The following is an 18,747-nucleotide window of genomic DNA, read 5'->3' on the forward strand; positions in this document are numbered from 1 at the left end:
CTTCGCCGAGCTTCTTCCTGAAAAAAAACTACATAGAAAAATAAACAGGTGATTGTCACTTTCAGAATATTATTGTCCGGAGACTATTTGAGGACTGGATGCAGAGCAATTGTGATTTTTACGAACTAGTGGTTAAGGTGACAGATCAGAAATTCATTCATTTCCCCCGCGCAGGTTCAAATCTGACAGACTTCAAATCCCGTCATTCATCAACCTGTTTCATCTCTGCGTTTCAAAATTCAACAAGTTCCTTGTAGAATTAATAATTCTGAAGTGAAATAAAATTCCACGGCATTGAGTACCTCGAGTTTTATGCTCGTTTTAATTGATCTGTAAGATTTCACGAAATCTACGACAGAAATAAAACAAAAATCAGCCAATTTATCCATATTCTGACTCTCTATTTCTGAGTCAATCCATGTGTATATGTGTCTGTTTCTGTGTGACTGTGTCTGTCTGTCTGTCTGTGTATGTGCCTCATATTTTCTATATTTTCCTGAGAAGATCTCTGTCTCTTTCTCTGTCTCACTCTCTCCCGCAATCCCCACATCATGATCCAACATGAGATGGAAAAGTGGTAGATGATTCTTTCTTTCAACAGTGGTCCGTGGAAAGTTAAACAAACTGTCATCAAATGAATAATTCAAACAGATTCACTGAAACCTGAAGCATCTGTGGTGAACGTACATCCCCTTCCGGCACCAGTTCCTCGTTAGTATCATGGTGAGTATATCAGTATCTATCACCCTGGAGACTGGGGTCAATTCCCCGATGGGAAGGTCTGCCTTTAGAAGCTTCACTTTCATTTATCTGCAACATCGGATGAGGAAAATACAATGAAAAACTGACTCGGACTTTTCCACTTTCCATGATTTAATTTCACTGATATTCCAGCAATTTTAAAATCTGTTCTCTGCCTCACTCTTCACCTCGATGTCAGAACCACAATAATGAGGAAGAAATAAAACGCAGAATCGCTCTGTGAACAGACCCGGGCGAATTCACCAGCCCTAAACAGAGAGAGACAGAAAACTGCTCACTATTCCAGGATCATCCTGGACTGTAAAGATACCCCCAGTATCTCTTCTTCACTACAAATTATTATTCCTACAAGAAACTCCTTGAGCCCCCTGCCTCCTCCACCCTCACCACAAAAATTGTGCGGAGCTCATGGACTATTTTATCACTAAGATTGAGACCATCCGTCCACCTGCCGCTCCCTCCCTTCCCCCACGGTTCCCCCCTGTCCGAGCCCTGAACTCACATCTTTCTCCAGTTTCTCTCCCAGTGGCTGTTGGAGGCCAATCATCTCAGCCCCAGGACATCGCTGCAGGAGTTCCTCGTGGCAGTGTCCAAGGCCCAACCATCTTCAGCTGCTTCATCAATGACCTTCACTCCATCATAAGGTCAGAAGCGGGGATGTTCGCTATTGATTGCACAGTGTTCAGCTTCATTCACAATGCCTCAGATAACAAAGCAGTCCCTGCCCGCATGCAGCAAGATCTGGACAACATCCAGGCTTGGGCTGATCAGTGGCAAGTAACATTCACGCCAGACAAGTGCCAGGTAATGATCATATCCAAGTAGTGAGAGCCCAACCACCACCCCTTGACATTCAACGGCATTACCATCGCCGAATTCCCCACTATCAACATCCTGATGGTCACCATTGACTGGAAACTTAACTGGTCAAGCCACATAAATACTGTGGCTACAGGAGCAGGTCAGAGGCTGGGTATTCTGTGGTGAGTGACTCACCTCCCGACTCCCCAAAGCCTTTCCACCATTTACAAGGCACAAGTCAGGAGTGTGATGGAATACTCTCCACTTGCCTGGATGAGTGCAGCTCCAACAACACTCAAGAAGCTCAATACCTTCCAGGACAAAACAGCCCGCTTGATTGGCACCTCATCCACCTTAAACATTCACTCCCTCCACCACCGGCGCACCGTGGCTGCAGTGTGTACCATCCACAGGAAGCACTGCAGCGATTCGTCAAAGCTTCTTCGAAAGTACCTCCCAATCCCACGACCTCTACCACCGAGAAGGAAAAGGGCAGCAGGTGCACGGGAACAACACCACCTGCACAGTCCCTTTCAATTCACACACCATCCTGACTTGGAAGTACATCGCCGTTTCTTCATCGTCGCTGGGTCAAAATCCTGGAACTCCCCATCTAACAGCACTGTGGGTGAACCTTCACCACACAGACTGCAGCGGTTGAAGAAGGAGGCTCACCACCACCTTCTCAAGGGCAATTGGGGATGAGCAATACCTGCTGGCCTTGCCGGCAATGCCCACATCCCATGAAAGAATTTTAAAAATCATCCAAATGACCTATGGTCTGCCAAACATCAATTCCTCGTTAATATAGTGGTGAGTATCCCTATCTATTATGCGGGAGACCGGGGTTCAATTCCCTGACGAAAAGGTCATTGCTGCTTTGGAAGTTTCACTTTCATTTATCTGCAATATTGGATGTTGAAAATACAATGAAAAACTTACTTTCCACCCACCAGCCTCCACATTCAATGTATGATCCTCTGCCATTTCCACCACGTCCAAGCGTGATGCCACCACCAAAAACATCTTCCCCTCCCCTCCACTTTCAGCATTCCGAAGGGACCGCTCCCTCCACGACACCCTGGTCCACTCTTCCATCACCCCCAACACTCGCTCTCCTCCCCACGGCACCTTCCCATGCGAGTGCAGGAGATGCAACACCTGCCCTTTCACCTCCTCCCTTCCCACCTTCCAGGGCCCCAAACATTCCTTCCAGGTGAAACAGCGATTTATTTGTAATTGCTTTGCTGAACACCTCCGCCCAGTCCACGAGCGTGACCCTGCGCTTCCGGTCACTTGCCATTTTAATTCCCTGTCCCAATCCCACTCTGACCTCTCTGTCCTCGGCCTCCTACACCGTTCCAATGAAGCTCAACATAAGCTCGAGAAACAGCACCTCATCTTTCGATCAGGCTCTTTACAACCTTCTGAACTCAACATTGATTTCAATAACTTCAGATCATAAACACTGATCACATTTTTTCGGACAGCAAGTGCTGGTTAATGTTCTAATGTTGCCATTTACAGCTCCTCGAGACCCATCTTTTGTTTCTTTACTTGTCCCATTCCCACCCTCCTTGCCTTGCACCATCACCCCTTTTGTTATTTAATCACTCCTGCCCTCCACCCTATCAGAGACCTTCCCTTTTGTTCTTTCCTCCCCTCCCCTTCCTCCCCCATCCCTTTCCCTGACTCTGTACTTGTTGAAAAACTGTTTAATCTTCAACCTTTTCCAGTTCTGACGAAGGGTCATCGACCTGAAACGTTAACTCTGTTTCTCTCTCCACAGACGCTGCCTGACTTGCTGATTATTTACAGCATTGTCTGTTTTTATTTCAAATTTCCAGCATCCGCAGTATTTTGTTTCTGATATCTCCTTCTGTGGCTCGGTGTCAAATATTGTTTAAAAACGCTCCTGTGAAGCACATTGGGACGTTTTGCTACATTAAAGCGCTATTTAAATAGTTCGGGCAGAAGCTCAATCACTGATGTGTGGCGCCGTGATCGTATAGTGGTTAGTACTCTGCGTTGTGGCCGCAGCAACCTCGGTTCGAATCCGAGTCACGGCATAGTGTGCGCTGCTTCTTTTGTTCTCTCCCGCGCTTGCGAATATAATACAACAATATATCAATATTTAATAAATGAAAAAAACATTTTTTTTGGTGGCGAAAACCTATTTATTCCATCAAATCCCAGCACGCTCACATGTACTTGATGTTCCACAGTTCAAACCCATCTCTTCTCCCAGCTTTTTCTTCCTTCCACAGTCAATAGGCCGCCTTTCCTTTCCTCCTTCCATTTCATGGACACTTTCCTGCTCCATTGCCGACTCTAACATTCACTTTCAGGATCTCACGCCTTTCAGTTTGTTCTGCTCTGACCGCTGTTTCTATTGGGCACATGTCCCATTCACACCAATGTTCATTTGTGCCTTGAAACCAGTCGATACATTTCGATCTGTGTGACCGCTCGACAGACAAACACGACGAAAGCAGGGCTGGTCTCTGGAAAGACAGCCGCCCGAATGTTCACGAAATTTACTTGGTGAGTCTTGTGATCCAGGGGATGGTAACTGAAGAATTGGTTTTTGTTTTGATGCTTGTTGGCTCTTTTCTCTCAGCAGTTGAGGTGCGTGAGCGACGGGCAGCGCTGCAGAGCTGCGAATGGCGGTTGAAAAGGTGCACATTTGACAAGTTGGGGCGATGCAGTAATATCGGAGGTGTTCCGCCTTGATCTTAATAATTGTAAACAATTTTACAACACCAAGTTATAGTCCAGCAATTTTATTTTAAATTCACAAGCTTTCGGAGGCTTCCTCCTTCGTCAGGTAAATGTTCAGGAGCTCCTTGAAGTCTACGCATTTATACATCACAGAACAATACATGGTGTTTACAGACTGCCCCTGCAACTGCCCGTTGCCAAGGCAATCACCGTGTTCAGACAGAGAGGTGTCACCTGCAGAACCCCCGAATACACATTCAACAAAAAAACAAACAGGAAAAAAAACAGAGAGAGGCAGAAACATCCGGAAGGCAGAGAAAGCCAGCAAATGACCCATTATATTAAAAATAGATAACATTTGTTCACTGGTGGGGTAACGTGTAGCGTGACATGAACCCAAGATCCCGGTTGAGGCCGTCCTCATGGGTGCGGAACTTGGCTATCAATTTCTGCTCGACGATTTTGCGTTGTCGTGTGTCTCGAAGGCCGCCTTGGAGTACGCTTACCCGAAGGTCGGTGGATGAATGTCCATGACTGCTGAAGTGTTCCCCGACTGGGAGGGAACCCTCCTGTTTGGCGATTGTTGCGCGGTGTCCGTTCATCCGTTGTCGCAGCGTCTGCATGGTCTCGCCAATGTACCATGCTCTGGGGCATCCTTTCCTGCAACGTATGAGGTAGACAACGTTGGCCGAGTCACAGGAGTATGAACCATGCACCTGGTGGGTGGTGTCCTCTCGTGTGATGGTGGTATCTGTGTCGATGATCTGGCATGTCATCCAGAATATCACCCGAGCACAACGCAACGCCATCAACGCTCTCAAGACCAACCGCAACATCGTCATCAAACCAGCGGACAAAGGAGGAGCCATAGTCATACAGAACAGAACAGACTATTGCAAAGAAGCATACCGACAACTGGACAACCAGGAACACTACAGACGGTTACCCGCAGATCCGACCAAAGAACACACCCACCAGCTCAACAAACTGATCAAGACCTTCGATCCAGACCTTCAAAGCATCCTACGCACTCTCATCCCACGTAATCCCCGCGTGGGAGACTTCTACTGCCTCCCAAAGATACACAAAGCCAACACACCCGGACGTCCCATCGTATCAGGCAACGGAACCCTGTGTGAGAACCTCTCTGGATACATCGAGGGCATCCTGAAACCCATCGTACAGGGAACCCCCAGCTTCTGTCGCGACACTACAGACTTCCTACAAAAACTCAGTACCCACGGACCAGTTGAACCAGGAACACTTCTCACCACGATGGACGTCTCGGCACTATACACCAGTATCCCCCACGATGACGGCATCGCTGCGACAGCATCAATACTCAACACCAACAACAGCCAATCTCCGGAAGCCATCCTACAACTCATCCGCTTCATCCTGGATCACAATGTCTTCACCTTCGATAACCAGTTCTTTACCCAAACACACGGAACAGCCATGGGGACCAAATTCGCACCCCAATACGCCAACATTTTCATGCACAAGTTCGAGCAGGACTTCTTCACTGCACAAGACCTCCAACCAACACTATACACCAGATACATCGACGACATTTTCTTTCTATGGACCCACGGCAAGGAATCACTAAAGAGACTACACGATAACATCAACAAGTTCCATCCCACCATCAAGCTCACCATGGACTACTCCTCAGAATCAGTTTCTTTCTTGGACACACGAATCTCCATCAAAGACGGGCACCTCAGCACCTCACTCTACCGCAAGCCCACGGACAACCTCACGATGCTCCACTTTTCCAGCTTCCACCCTAACCACGTCAAAGAGGCCATCCCCTATGGACAGGCCCTGCGAATACACAGGGTCTGCTCAGACGAGGAGGAACGCGATGGACACCTACAGACGCTGAAAGACGCCCTAGTAAGAACGGGATATGACGCTCGACTCATCGATCGACAGTTCCGACGGGCCACAGCAAAAAATCGCATAGACCTCCTCAGGAGACCAACACGGGACGCAACCAACAGAGTACCCTTTGTCGTCCAGTACTTCCCCGGAGCGGAGAAACTACGCCATGTTCTCCGCAGCCTTCAACATGTCATCAATGAGGACAAACACCTCGCTATGGCCATCCCCACACCTCCACTACTCGCCTTTAAACAGCCACCCAACCTCAAACAGACCATCGTTCGCAGCAAACTACCTAGCTTTCAAGAGAACAGCGTCCACGACACCACACAACCCTGCCACGGTAACCTCTGCAGAGCACAACGCAACGCCATCAACGCTCTCAAGACCAACCGCAACATCGTCATCAAACCAGCGGACAAAGGAGGAGCCATAGTCATACAGAACAGAACAGACTATTGCAAAGAAGCATACCGACAACTGGACAACCAGGAACACTACAGACGGTTACCCGCAGATCCGACCAAAGAACACACCCACCAGCTCAACAAACTGATCAAGACCTTCGATCCAGACCTTCAAAGCATCCTACGCACTCTCATCCCACGTAATCCCCGCGTGGGAGACTTCTACTGCCTCCCAAAGATACACAAAGCCAACACACCCGGACGTCCCATCGTATCAGGCAACGGAACCCTGTGTGAGAACCTCTCTGGATACATCGAGGGCATCCTGAAACCCATCGTACAGGGAACCCCCAGCTTCTGTCGCGACACTACAGACTTCCTACAAAAACTCAGTACCCACGGACCAGTTGAACCAGGAACACTTCTCACCACGATGGACGTCTCGGCACTATACACCAGTATCCCCCACGATGACGGCATCGCTGCGACAGCATCAATACTCAACACCAACAACAGCCAATCTCCGGAAGCCATCCTACAACTCATCCGCTTCATCCTGGATCACAATGTCTTCACCTTCGATAACCAGTTCTTTACCCAAACACACGGAACAGCCATGGGGACCAAATTCGCACCCCAATACGCCAACATTTTCATGCACAAGTTCGAGCAGGACTTCTTCACTGCACAAGACCTCCAACCAACACTATACACCAGATACATCGACGACATTTTCTTTCTATGGACCCACGGCAAGGAATCACTAAAGAGACTACACGATAACATCAACAAGTTCCATCCCACCATCAAGCTCACCATGGACTACTCCTCAGAATCAGTTTCTTTCTTGGACACACGAATCTCCATCAAAGACGGGCACCTCAGCACCTCACTCTACCGCAAGCCCACGGACAACCTCACGATGCTCCACTTTTCCAGCTTCCACCCTAACCACGTCAAAGAGGCCATCCCCTATGGACAGGCCCTGCGAATACACAGGGTCTGCTCAGACGAGGAGGAACGCGATGGACACCTACAGACGCTGAAAGACGCCCTAGTAAGAACGGGATATGACGCTCGACTCATCGATCGACAGTTCCGACGGGCCACAGCAAAAAATCGCATAGACCTCCTCAGGAGACCAACACGGGACGCAACCAACAGAGTACCCTTTGTCGTCCAGTACTTCCCCGGAGCGGAGAAACTACGCCATGTTCTCCGCAGCCTTCAACATGTCATCAATGAGGACAAACACCTCGCTATGGCCATCCCCACACCTCCACTACTCGCCTTTAAACAGCCACCCAACCTCAAACAGACCATCGTTCGCAGCAAACTACCTAGCTTTCAAGAGAACAGCGTCCACGACACCACACAACCCTGCCACGGTAACCTCTGCAAGACATGCCAGATCATCGACACAGATACCACCATCACACGAGAGGACACCACCCACCAGGTGCATGGTTCATACTCCTGTGACTCGGCCAACGTTGTCTACCTCATACGTTGCAGGAAAGGATGCCCCGGAGCATGGTACATTGGCGAGACCATGCAGACGCTGCGACAACGGATGAACGGACACCGCGCAACAATCGCCAAACAGGAGGGTTCCCTCCCAGTCGGGGAACACTTCAGCAGTCATGGACATTCATCCACCGACCTTCGGGTAAGCGTACTCCAAGGCGGCCTTCGAGACACACGACAACGCAAAATCGTCGAGCAGAAATTGATAGCCAAGTTCCGCACCCATGAGGACGGCCTCAACCGGGATCTTGGGTTCATGTCACGCTACACGTTACCCCACCAGTGAACAAATGTTATCTATTTTTAATATAATGGGTCATTTGCTGGCTTTCTCTGCCTTCCGGATGTTTCTGCCTCTCTCTGTTTTTTTTCCTGTTTGTTTTTTTGTTGAATGTGTATTCGGGGGTTCTGCAGGTGACACCTCTCTGTCTGAACACGGTGATTGCCTTGGCAACGGGCAGTTGCAGGGGCAGTCTGTAAACACCATGTATTGTTCTGTGATGTATAAATGCGTAGACTTCAAGGAGCTCCTGAACATTTACCTGACGAAGGAGGAAGCCTCCGAAAGCTTGTGAATTTAAAATAAAATTGCTGGACTATAACTTGGTGTTGTAAAATTGTTTACAATTATTAAGATCAAGGCGGAACACCTCCGATATTACTGCATCGCCCCAACTTGTCAAATGTGCACCTTTTCAACCGCCATTCGCAGCTCTGCAGCGCTGCCCGTCGCTCACGCACCTCAACTGCTGAGAGAAAAGAGCCAACAAGCATCAAAACAAAAACCAATTCTTCAGTTACCATCCCCTGGATCACAAGACTCACCAAGTAAATTTCGTGAACATTCGGGCGGCTGTCTTTCCAGAGACCAGCCCTGCTTTCGTCGTGTTTGTCTGTCGAGCGGTCACACAGATCGAAATGTATCGACTGGTTTCAAGGCACAAATGAACATTGGTGTGAATGGGACATGTGCCCAATAGAAACAGCGGTCAGAGCAGAACAAACTGAAAGGCGTGAGATCCTGAAAGTGAATGTTAGAGTCGGCAATGGAGCAGGAAAGTGTCCATGAAATGGAAGGAGGAAAGGAAAGGCGGCCTATTGACTGTGGAAGGAAGAAAAAGCTGGGAGAAGAGATGGGTTTGAACTGTGGAACATCAAGTACATGTGAGCGTGCTGGGATTTGATGGAATAAATAGGTTTTCGCCACCAAAAAAAATGTTTTTTTCATTTATTAAATATTGATATATTGTTGTATTATATTCGCAAGCGCGGGAGAGAACAAAAGAAGCAGCGCACACTATGCCGTGACTCGGATTCGAACCGAGGTTGCTGCGGCCACAACGCAGAGTACTAACCACTATACGATCACGGCGCCACACATCAGTGATTGAGCTTCTGCCCGAACTATTTAAATAGCGCTTTAATGTAGCAAAACGTCCCAATGTGCTTCACAGGAGCGTTTTTAAACAATATTTGACACCGAGCCACAGAAGGAGATATCAGAAACAAAATACTGCGGATGCTGGAAATTTGAAATAAAAACAGACAATGCTGTAAATAATCAGCAAGTCAGGCAGCGTCTGTGGAGAGAGAAACAGAGTTAACGTTTCAGGTCGATGACCCTTCGTCAGAACTGGAAAAGGTTGAAGATTAAACAGTTTTTCAACAAGTACAGAGTCAGGGAAAGGGATGGGGGAGGAAGGGGAGGGGAGGAAAGAACAAAAGGGAAGGTCTCTGATAGGGTGGAGGGCAGGAGTGATTAAATAACAAAAGGGGTGATGGTGCAAGGCAAGGAGGGTGGGAATGGGACAAGTAAAGAAACAAAAGATGGGTCTCGAGGAGCTGTAAATGGCAACATTAGAACATTAACCAGCACTTGCTGTCCGAAAAAATGTGATCAGTGTTTATGATCTGAAGTTATTGAAATCAATGTTGAGTTCAGAAGGTTGTAAAGAGCCTGATCGAAAGATGAGGTGCTGTTTCTCGAGCTTATGTTGAGCTTCATTGGAACGGTGTAGGAGGCCGAGGACAGAGAGGTCAGAGTGGGATTGGGACAGGGAATTAAAATGGCAAGTGACCGGAAGCGCAGGGTCACGCTCGTGGACTGGGCGGAGGTGTTCAGCAAAGCAATTACAAATAAATCGCTGTTTCACCTGGAAGGAATGTTTGGGGCCCTGGAAGGTGGGAAGGGAGGAGGTGAAAGGGCAGGTGTTGCATCTCCTGCACTCGCATGGGAAGGTGCCGTGGGGAGGAGAGCGAGTGTTGGGGGTGATGGAAGAGTGGACCAGGGTGTCGTGGAGGGAGCGGTCCCTTCGGAATGCTGAAAGTGGAGGGGAGGGGAAGATGTTTTTGGTGGTGGCATCACGCTTGGACGTGGTGGAAATGGCAGAGGATCATACATTGAATGTGGAGGCTGGTGGGTGGAAAGTAAGTTTTTCATTGTATTTTCAACATCCAATATTGCAGATAAATGAAAGTGAAACTTCCAAAGCAGCAATGACCTTTTCGTCAGGGAATTGAACCCCGGTCTCCCGCATAATAGATAGGGATACTCACCACTATATTAACGAGGAATTGATGTTTGGCAGACCATAGGTCATTTGGATGATTTTTAAAATTCTTTCATGGGATGTGGGCATTGCCGGCAAGGCCAGCAGGTATTGCTCATCCCCAATTGCCCTTGAGAATTGTTTACAATTGTCAACCCCAGTCCATCACCGGCATCTCCACATCTTGATCTTAATAGTTCTGTTGAAACGTGCAATTGAATCGAGTAGAGGATAAATGTAACGAGCGCCTGTGGGGAAAAAGGAGCGATTACAGGCCATGAGCGGAAGGTCTTTCAAATTCTCGTGGCGCAGGACGCTGTGTGCGGAAACGGCAGATTTTAAAGTGCGTGTGTCGGAAAGTAAAGTGCGATCTTGTGTGTGAGAAGAGCACAAGAAAGTTGTGTTTGAAGCTGCGCCCTTGAGGCAAGTTGCAGGTTGTCAGGAAAACTGCTCCAGTGAAAGCTCAAAAATAAACCCAGAAACTGCTGGCAACACTCAGCAGGTCAGGTATTATCTGTGGAGAGATACTCGCTTTACCGGGGGCGTCATTGTGCACTTTGATTAATACTAAAGACCTGTACAAGATGGACGGGTTGCACCTCATCGGGGCTGGGACCAATGTCCTCGCAGGGATTTTACCCTTGACTTATCAGCGAGCGATACCGGCCTTTACTGGGCCTCAGCTATTTACAATGTATATCAGTGTAAATTATCCAAGATATCTGACCATACAAAGCCACGTGGGAAAGTGAGCTGTGAGGAGGACACAAAGTGTCTGCAAAGGGATACAGACAGGTTACGTGAGTGGACTAGAAGGTGGAAGATGGAGTATAATGTGGGGAAATGTGAGGTTATTCACTTTGGTCGGAATAATAGAAAAACAGAATATTTTTAAATGGTGAGCAACTATTAAATATTTGTGTTCAGAGAGACTTAGGTGTCCTGGTACAAGAAACACAGAAAGTTAACATGTAGGTACAGCAAGCAATTAGGAAGGCAAATGGAATTTTGGCCTTTATTGCAAGGGGTTGGAATACAAGAGTAAGGAAGTCTTGTTGCAATTGTACGGGGCTTTGGTGAGACCACACCTGGAGTACTGTGTACAGTTTTGGTCTCCATATCTAAGCAAGGATATACTTGCCTGAGAGGCAGTGTAACAAATCTTTACTTGGAGATGAGGGTGATGATGCCTTTCCTCGTGGATTCTGACATGCTGTCTGCCAGAAACATATCCCCGTCCACTTCCAGTCGGTCTGGGTCTATCCAGTCCCACAGAGCCAATGGCAGTTTCATGCCCGAGCACCAGTTCCAAATCTGCCCCGGTGACGAGGAGGGGTCGACATATGTCTTCACCGCCTGGAGGTCATTTGGTGGGCGGACCGCCCGCTGTTTATACAAACCGCGGGAAATTCCCTGCCATTCAATTCAACTGGAATCAAAATTGTCTTGGGCTGTAGCACAAAGTGGGTGGTAGCGGATTGGCCTGATGAAAGAGAGAGCTCTGATGAAAGGTCATCGACCTGAAAGGATGTTTCTCTCTCCACAGATGCTGCCTGACCTGCTGAGTGTTTCCCGCATTTTCTGTTTTTATTATTGATATAACCTGAGCTGTCTCGAGCGTTTGTTGGTCGATTCACTGATAAAGCTGGGAATTGAGGGGAAGCTGGTTCATGGCGAACCCCAGCTCTGAATCCCCCCGGCAGAGAGTTCAAGGAATGTTTAATATAAATGAGATTCAACGACAGGATCAAAAATCTCTCCTTGATGGTCGGTCTCATTCTCCCGAAGTGAGGAATGAGCGGGAGGGGCAATTCCACCCGGGGTTATATTTTATTACAAGAGGATGACCCAAAATGTCAGTTTAATGCGGGGCTGAAATAGCTCGGTTGGTAAAGCATTAGACTGAAGATCTAACGGTCCCTGGTTCAATCCTGGGTTTTGGCAGTTTTGGGTTATTTTGTTTCTTCTTCTTTGGGCCGATTCTCGAACATTTATTTACACTGACATTTTTAGCCGACACTGAACGGTTGGGGATGGAATAGAGAGACATCAAGGATGTCTGTATTTAGCTTTTATTTCTCTATTTCCTTCTGCCTTTCTCTCTGGTTTTTGTCTCTCTCGGTGCCCGATGAACATTTGATTTGATGCATTTGTCCTAAACTGATGCCTTTTCCACATCTCATGGCGGTCAGACACGCTCTGTCTGTCTGTTACTGCTTGTGACCATTAATGGGAACAGGCCGCGAGTTGAACATTTATCAGCAAACCGCCAGAGAGATAACACAGCGGGAATAAAACACATTGCCTCACATTGTTAGACACCGAGTGACACAGATTGTAATGTGTGTCAGTAAACAGACCCGGAAAACAGAGTCCGAGAAAGGAAAGAAATAGAGAGATAGAAAAGAGTCATAAAAAGAAAGAAAACGCTTTCTCCACCCCAACAACAACAACAACTTGCATTTATATCGTGCCTTTAACGGAGTAAAACGTCCCAAGGCGCTTCACAGGAGCGATTATCAAACAAAATGTGACACGGAGCCACCTAAGGAGATATTGGGACAGGTGAGGTAGGTTTTAAGTGTCTTAAGGGAGGAGAGAGAGGTAGAGATTCGGGGAGGTTTAGGGAGGGAAATCCAGAGCTTTGGGCCCAGTCGGTTGAAGGCACGGCCGCCAATGGTGGAGCGATGAAAATCGTGGATGCGCAAGAGGCCTGAATTGGAGGAGCTCAGAGATCTCGGAGGGTTGTAGGGGTGGAGGAGGTTACAGAGATAGGGAGGGGCGAGGTCATGGAGGGATTTGAACACGAGGATGAGAATTTAAAATTTGAGATGTTGGTGAACTGGGAGCCAATGTTGGTCAGCGAGCAGAGGGGTTCTCTTCCTGAACGGTGGTTTGAATATTTGGGGGGCGGGGCTGTGATAAATATCTAGATTTAATGTAATGATCCCACTTTTGAACTACCACCGAATTATTACAATGCTGACCTGGAACAATCGAGAACATACCGCAAAACAAGACATTAAGATCAAAGGTCACTTTAGCAAGGAGTTTAAAAGATTCTTCTAAGGAGGAGAAGGCTCAAGAAACGGACTGTGACCATTTCATGACGGCCTATTTATTTGTGGCCATGGAGAGGGATGAGACACATGAAATGTTTCACACATTTCAAATCTCCGCGGTCAGACTGCCGATTGTTTATTGATCAGGAAGATGGCTGGTAATAATCTGAGACCCAGTGAAGAGGTGAGAACAGAGCAGCAGGGAATGATCCCAGAACAATAGGAGCCAGCAGCTCACCGTCTGGTCCCTGTGTCAGGGACAATACACAACACCTCAGCTCCAGACCAGGAACAGAGAGCTGCTGCTAACGTGGCCCAGCCCTCGCAAACTGCTGGAACTGTGGGATGGAAATCAGACTTTGGGTCTTGGAGGCTGCTTTAGGGGCTCCGTGGCTGATCGAAAGAATAATTTCTATTAAAGAGCAGGGCTCTGCTCCATCGCAGACTGATACTGTACAGTACATGGCAGAGTAAAGCTCCCTCTACACTGTGTCATCAAACATTCCGGGGGCAGGTGCATCAAGTGTTAGATCAAGATTAAATCTCCCTCTACACAGTCACAGAGGATGTCATTTGTGACTTTGACAAGGGCCGTTTCAGGACAGTGGCAGGAGTGGAAACCTGATTGGAGGGATTCAAACATGGTGTTGTGGGAAAGATGGACATGGATTTGGGAGGTGACAAGACTTTGGAGAGGAAAGGGAGGTGGGAGATGGGGTGGTAGTTTACAAGGACACAGGGGTCAAGGGTGGGTCTTTTGAGAAGGAGGGTGATGACGGCAGATTTGATGGGGAGGGGGACAGTACCTGAGGAGAGGAGACCATTAACAATGTCAGCTAACATGGGGCCAGGAAGGGAGGTTGTGTGGTCAGCAGATTGTTGGGAATAGGTTCGAGGGAGCAGGAGGTGGGTCTCATTGTCAAGATGAGCTCAGAGAGGGCATGAGGGGAGATAGGAGAGAAACTTGGTGAGCTCGGGGAAGGGAGGGGAGCGGCAGAGGCAGCTGAATGGATGGTCTCAATCTTAGTGACAAAGAAGTCCATGAGCTCATTGCACTTTTTGTTGGAGGTGAGGATGAAGGAATGATGGGAGAGGGGTTTAAGAAGACGGTTTGTAGTGGAGAAGAGAAGTCGGGAGTTATCTTTACATTCCAGGATGATCCTGGAATAGTGACCAGTTTTGTCAGAGGAGACAGGACCCGATAGTGCTTTATGTGGTCCAGCCAGATCTGGCGACGAATGGCCAAAGCAGTTGTCCACCATAAACTTTCAAAGCTGTGTCCCTTGGACTTAAGGAAGCAGAAATGAGGGCAGACCCAGGGGGATTGACCAGGGTGAGGGAGAGTGATGGTTTTAATGGGTACAAGAGCGTCAAAGGTGGAGGTGCGGGTGTGATTGAGCAAATCAGTAGCTGCAGAAATGTCGTGGTGAATGGAGGGCCAAAGTCCAGAGAGTTGGGAATTTGAAAGTGCCGTTGTAAGTGACCTGGGGGAGGGTTTTTTCCAGGGATGAACACAGAAGGAAGTGGGTTAGTCCCACTCCCCGGCTCTTTCCCCACAGCCCTGCAATTTATTACACGTCAACTATTTATCCAATTCCCTTTTGAAAGTTACTATTGAACCTGCTTCCACCTCCCTTTCAGGCAGTGCATTCCAGATCATAACAACTCGCTGTGTAAAAAAAATCTCTCCAAATCCCCCAATGATTTCTTTCAATTTATCTGAAATCTGTGTCCTCTGGTTATTAACCATTCCATCACTGGAAACAATTTCTCTTTACACACTCTGTCAAAACCTTTCATAATTGTGAATACCTCCTTTGAATCGTCCGTTAACTTTCCGGTTGTAGTCTCAGTGCCCTTCCTGCTGGTGTTTTGTTTCAGTTCCCATGTGGTCTAGCGGTTAGGATTCTTGGTTTTCACCCAGGCGGCACGGCTTCGATTCCCGGTGTGGGAATAGTGAACTTTTAGTTTCAGCCTCCCAATTTGCCTGCAGTCCAGGCTGTGGCTGCTGCTTTCTCTCTCACTTCTGTGTCAGTCCCACAATCACACTGAGAAATGAGGCAAACCACGGCTCTTCAGGCGACAGTGCACCAAAAACTGAAGGGAAGCAAGCAACAATGTCACGACAGGTTGGGCAGCAGCTCATGGCCAAGTGTTTGACTACAGTCCTTTTATTATTTACTGTAAAACCCGAGTCTGAGTGAAACACACACAGAACAATCTGGAAACACTCAGTGAGTCGGGCCCCATCTGCGCAGAGAACGGACCAATCAACTGAGAGTCTCAATGAGACGAGGAGCGAGACACGGCCCCCTGTGAGAAACAAGAAACTTGCATTTGTATAGCACCTTTCACATCCTCAGGACATCCCAACGCACTTCTCTCGAAGATCAGTCACTATCGTTTTTAAGAGAAGGTAGCAGACAAGTTGTGTACAGCAAGATCCCACAAACAGTGATGAGATATTGAGCCGATCTCCTGTTTGTTGGGTGCTGATGGTCGAGGGAAGAATGTTGGCCAGGACACCGGGAGAACTCCCTGCTCTTCACAAATTGCCACGGGATCTTTTACACCTCGGAGCAGAAAGAAGGGACCCCCATTAAACACCTCATTCAAAGGACAGCACCTCTCACGATGCAGCTCCCTCTCAGCACGACACAGTCAGTCTGGATCATGTGTCCCAGTCCTGGAACTGGAGCTGGAACCCACACCCTTCTGAACACCAGCCTGACTCTCTGGTGTTACTCTCACCCCCGGCTAGTCATGAACCCGACTGTGCCACTCCCAGAGTAACTGATGACCACAGCCTCAGCCCTGGGTCCCGGTCTGCACCATAACCGCAGCCTGATACCGCTCATAGAAAGTGGCGTGGGATTCCTGAGTTCATTCTATGATGTGCATTGGGGGAGGGGGACCAGCTGGATTGATCTTGCATGGAGCCGGTAAGGACTCGATGTGCCAAATGGCCTCCTTCCATGCTGTGACCTTTCTATGATTCTCTGATTCCATGTGGGTGGAGAGGGTTACAAGGAAGTGATCAGAGATGGCCTTATCCATGATTGACACGATCAGGAGAAGAGAGACCACGTGAGATGGCAAGGTCGAGGGGGTGGCCATGAATATGGGTCGGGGAGTTTCTATGCAGGGAGAGATTAAGGGAGGATAAAGTATCACACAATAGACTTGTTAGCAAAATTGAAGCCCATGGGATTAAACGGACAATGGCAGCATGGATACAAAATTGGCTAAGGAGCAGAAAACAGAGAGTAGTGGTGAACGGTTGTTTTTCAGACTGGAGGCAAGTATACAGTGGTGTCCCCCAGGGCTCGGTATTAGGACCACTGCTCTTTTTGATATATATTAATGACCGGGACTTGGGAGTACAGGGTATAATTTCAAAGTTTGCAGATGACACGAAACTCAGAAATGTAATAAACAATGTTGAGGATGGTAACAGACTTCAGGAGGACAGAGACAGACTGGTGAAATGGGCAGATGAAATTTAATGCAGAGAATTGTGAATTGATACATTTTGGTAGGAAGAATGAGGAGAGGCAATTTAAACGAAATGGCACAATTTTAAAGGGAGTGCAGGAATAGAGAGACCTGGGGGTGTAGTTACACAAATCTTTGAAGGTGGCAGGACAAGTTGAGAAGGCAGTTAAAAAAGCAAATGGGGCCCTTTGCTTTATTAATTGAGGCATTGAATACAAAAGCAAGGAATTGATACAAAACCTTTATAAAACACTGGTGAGGCCTCAGCTGGAGTATTGTGTTTAATTCTGGGCACGTAACATGAAGAAGGATGTCAAGGCCTTAGAGAGGGTGCAGAGGAGATTTATTAGAATGGTATCAGGGATGAGGGACTTCAGTTATGTGGAGAGACTGATTAAAGTTCCATCTGAACTGCCCCATCAAACACTCCCAGGACAGGTACAGCACGGGTTAGATGCAGAATGAAGCTCCCTCCACACTGTCAAATCAAACACTCCCAGGGCAGGTACAACACGGGTTAGATACACAGTAATGCTTCCTCTACTCTGTGCAGTTTATATCTCGCCTCAGATTTCAGATAAAAGGTTGGTTTCCTGGACACTCTGCTGGTGTCTCGTTGTCTCTCTTTACTCAGTTACACCGCTCTCTACCTCCCTCTGCTGGTGTCTCTCTGTATCTCTGTACCCAGTTACACCGCTCTCTACCTCCCTCTGCCGGTGTCTCTCTGTATCTCTGTACTCAGTTACACCGCTCTCTACCTCCCTCTGCTGGTGTCTGTCTGTATCTCTGTACTCAGTTACACCGCTCTCTATCTCCCTCTGCTGGTGTCTCTCTGTATCTCTGTACTCAGTTACACCGCTCTCTACCTCCGTCTGCTGGTGTCTCTCTGTATCTCTGTACTCAGTTACACCGCTCTCTCCCTCCCTCTGCTGGTGTCTGTCTGTATCTCTGTGCTCAGTTACACCGCTCTCTACCTCCCTCTGCTGGTGTCTGTCTGTATCTCTGTGCTCAGTTACACCGCTCTCTACCTCCCTCTGCTGGTGTCTCTCTGTATCTCTGTACTCAGTTACACCGCTCAGTCTGTCCCCGCAGCTCCTTCGGGAGTTTAATGATGTTGAAATTAAGTCTTTTTCCTCTGTGACTTGTGAAGTTTTGATCAGTGAAATGTTTGAGAAAGAGATGGAATGAGAGCTTTAAGTGTGGGACAGAAGTTGTTTAACGGAGAAGGCACACGATGCCTTAAATTGAGCAGTGGTTTCCCGAGTGCAGCGGTTATCATGTTTCCATCACTCATGAAAAGTCTCTGATTCAATCCCGGGCGGGACCATTATTTGGGAAATTGCTCCGCGTGAATCTCCAGGATGAGTTTCTTCTCCTGTGAAAAGCGGGCGATAATTGATTTTTCCTGTTAAATTTGGCAACCGCTGCACCACATTCCTTTCAGGGAGAAGGGATGATGGAAGAAAGTGCCCATGAACCTGATTAAATGAGGCCAAACACAAGATAATATTAAGATATCATCAGCTGAACATTAAC

The 18,747-nt window shown here is 47.9% G+C and overlaps 3 non-coding genes across 3 annotated transcripts; 2 read left to right on the plus strand and 1 right to left on the minus strand.

Annotated features, from left to right (window-relative positions):
• Nucleotides 1-3,560: 3,560 nt before the first annotated feature.
• Nucleotides 3,561-3,632, plus strand: trnah-gug (transfer RNA histidin (anticodon GUG)). Its single transcript has one exon. It is a non-coding gene; the product is annotated as a tRNA-His (tRNA).
• Nucleotides 3,633-9,405: 5,773 nt separating this feature from the next.
• trnah-gug (transfer RNA histidin (anticodon GUG)) lies at nt 9,406-9,477 on the minus strand. Its single transcript has one exon. It is a non-coding gene; the product is annotated as a tRNA-His (tRNA).
• Nucleotides 9,478-12,525: 3,048 nt separating this feature from the next.
• Nucleotides 12,526-12,598, plus strand: trnaf-gaa (transfer RNA phenylalanine (anticodon GAA)). The gene has a single exon. It is a non-coding gene; the product is annotated as a tRNA-Phe (tRNA).
• Nucleotides 12,599-18,747: the final 6,149 nt, after the last annotated feature.

The sequence above is a fragment of the Heptranchias perlo genome, chromosome 35 (assembly GCF_035084215.1).
Source record: "Heptranchias perlo isolate sHepPer1 chromosome 35, sHepPer1.hap1, whole genome shotgun sequence".
In the NCBI taxonomy this organism is placed as follows: domain Eukaryota; kingdom Metazoa; phylum Chordata; class Chondrichthyes; order Hexanchiformes; family Hexanchidae; genus Heptranchias; species Heptranchias perlo.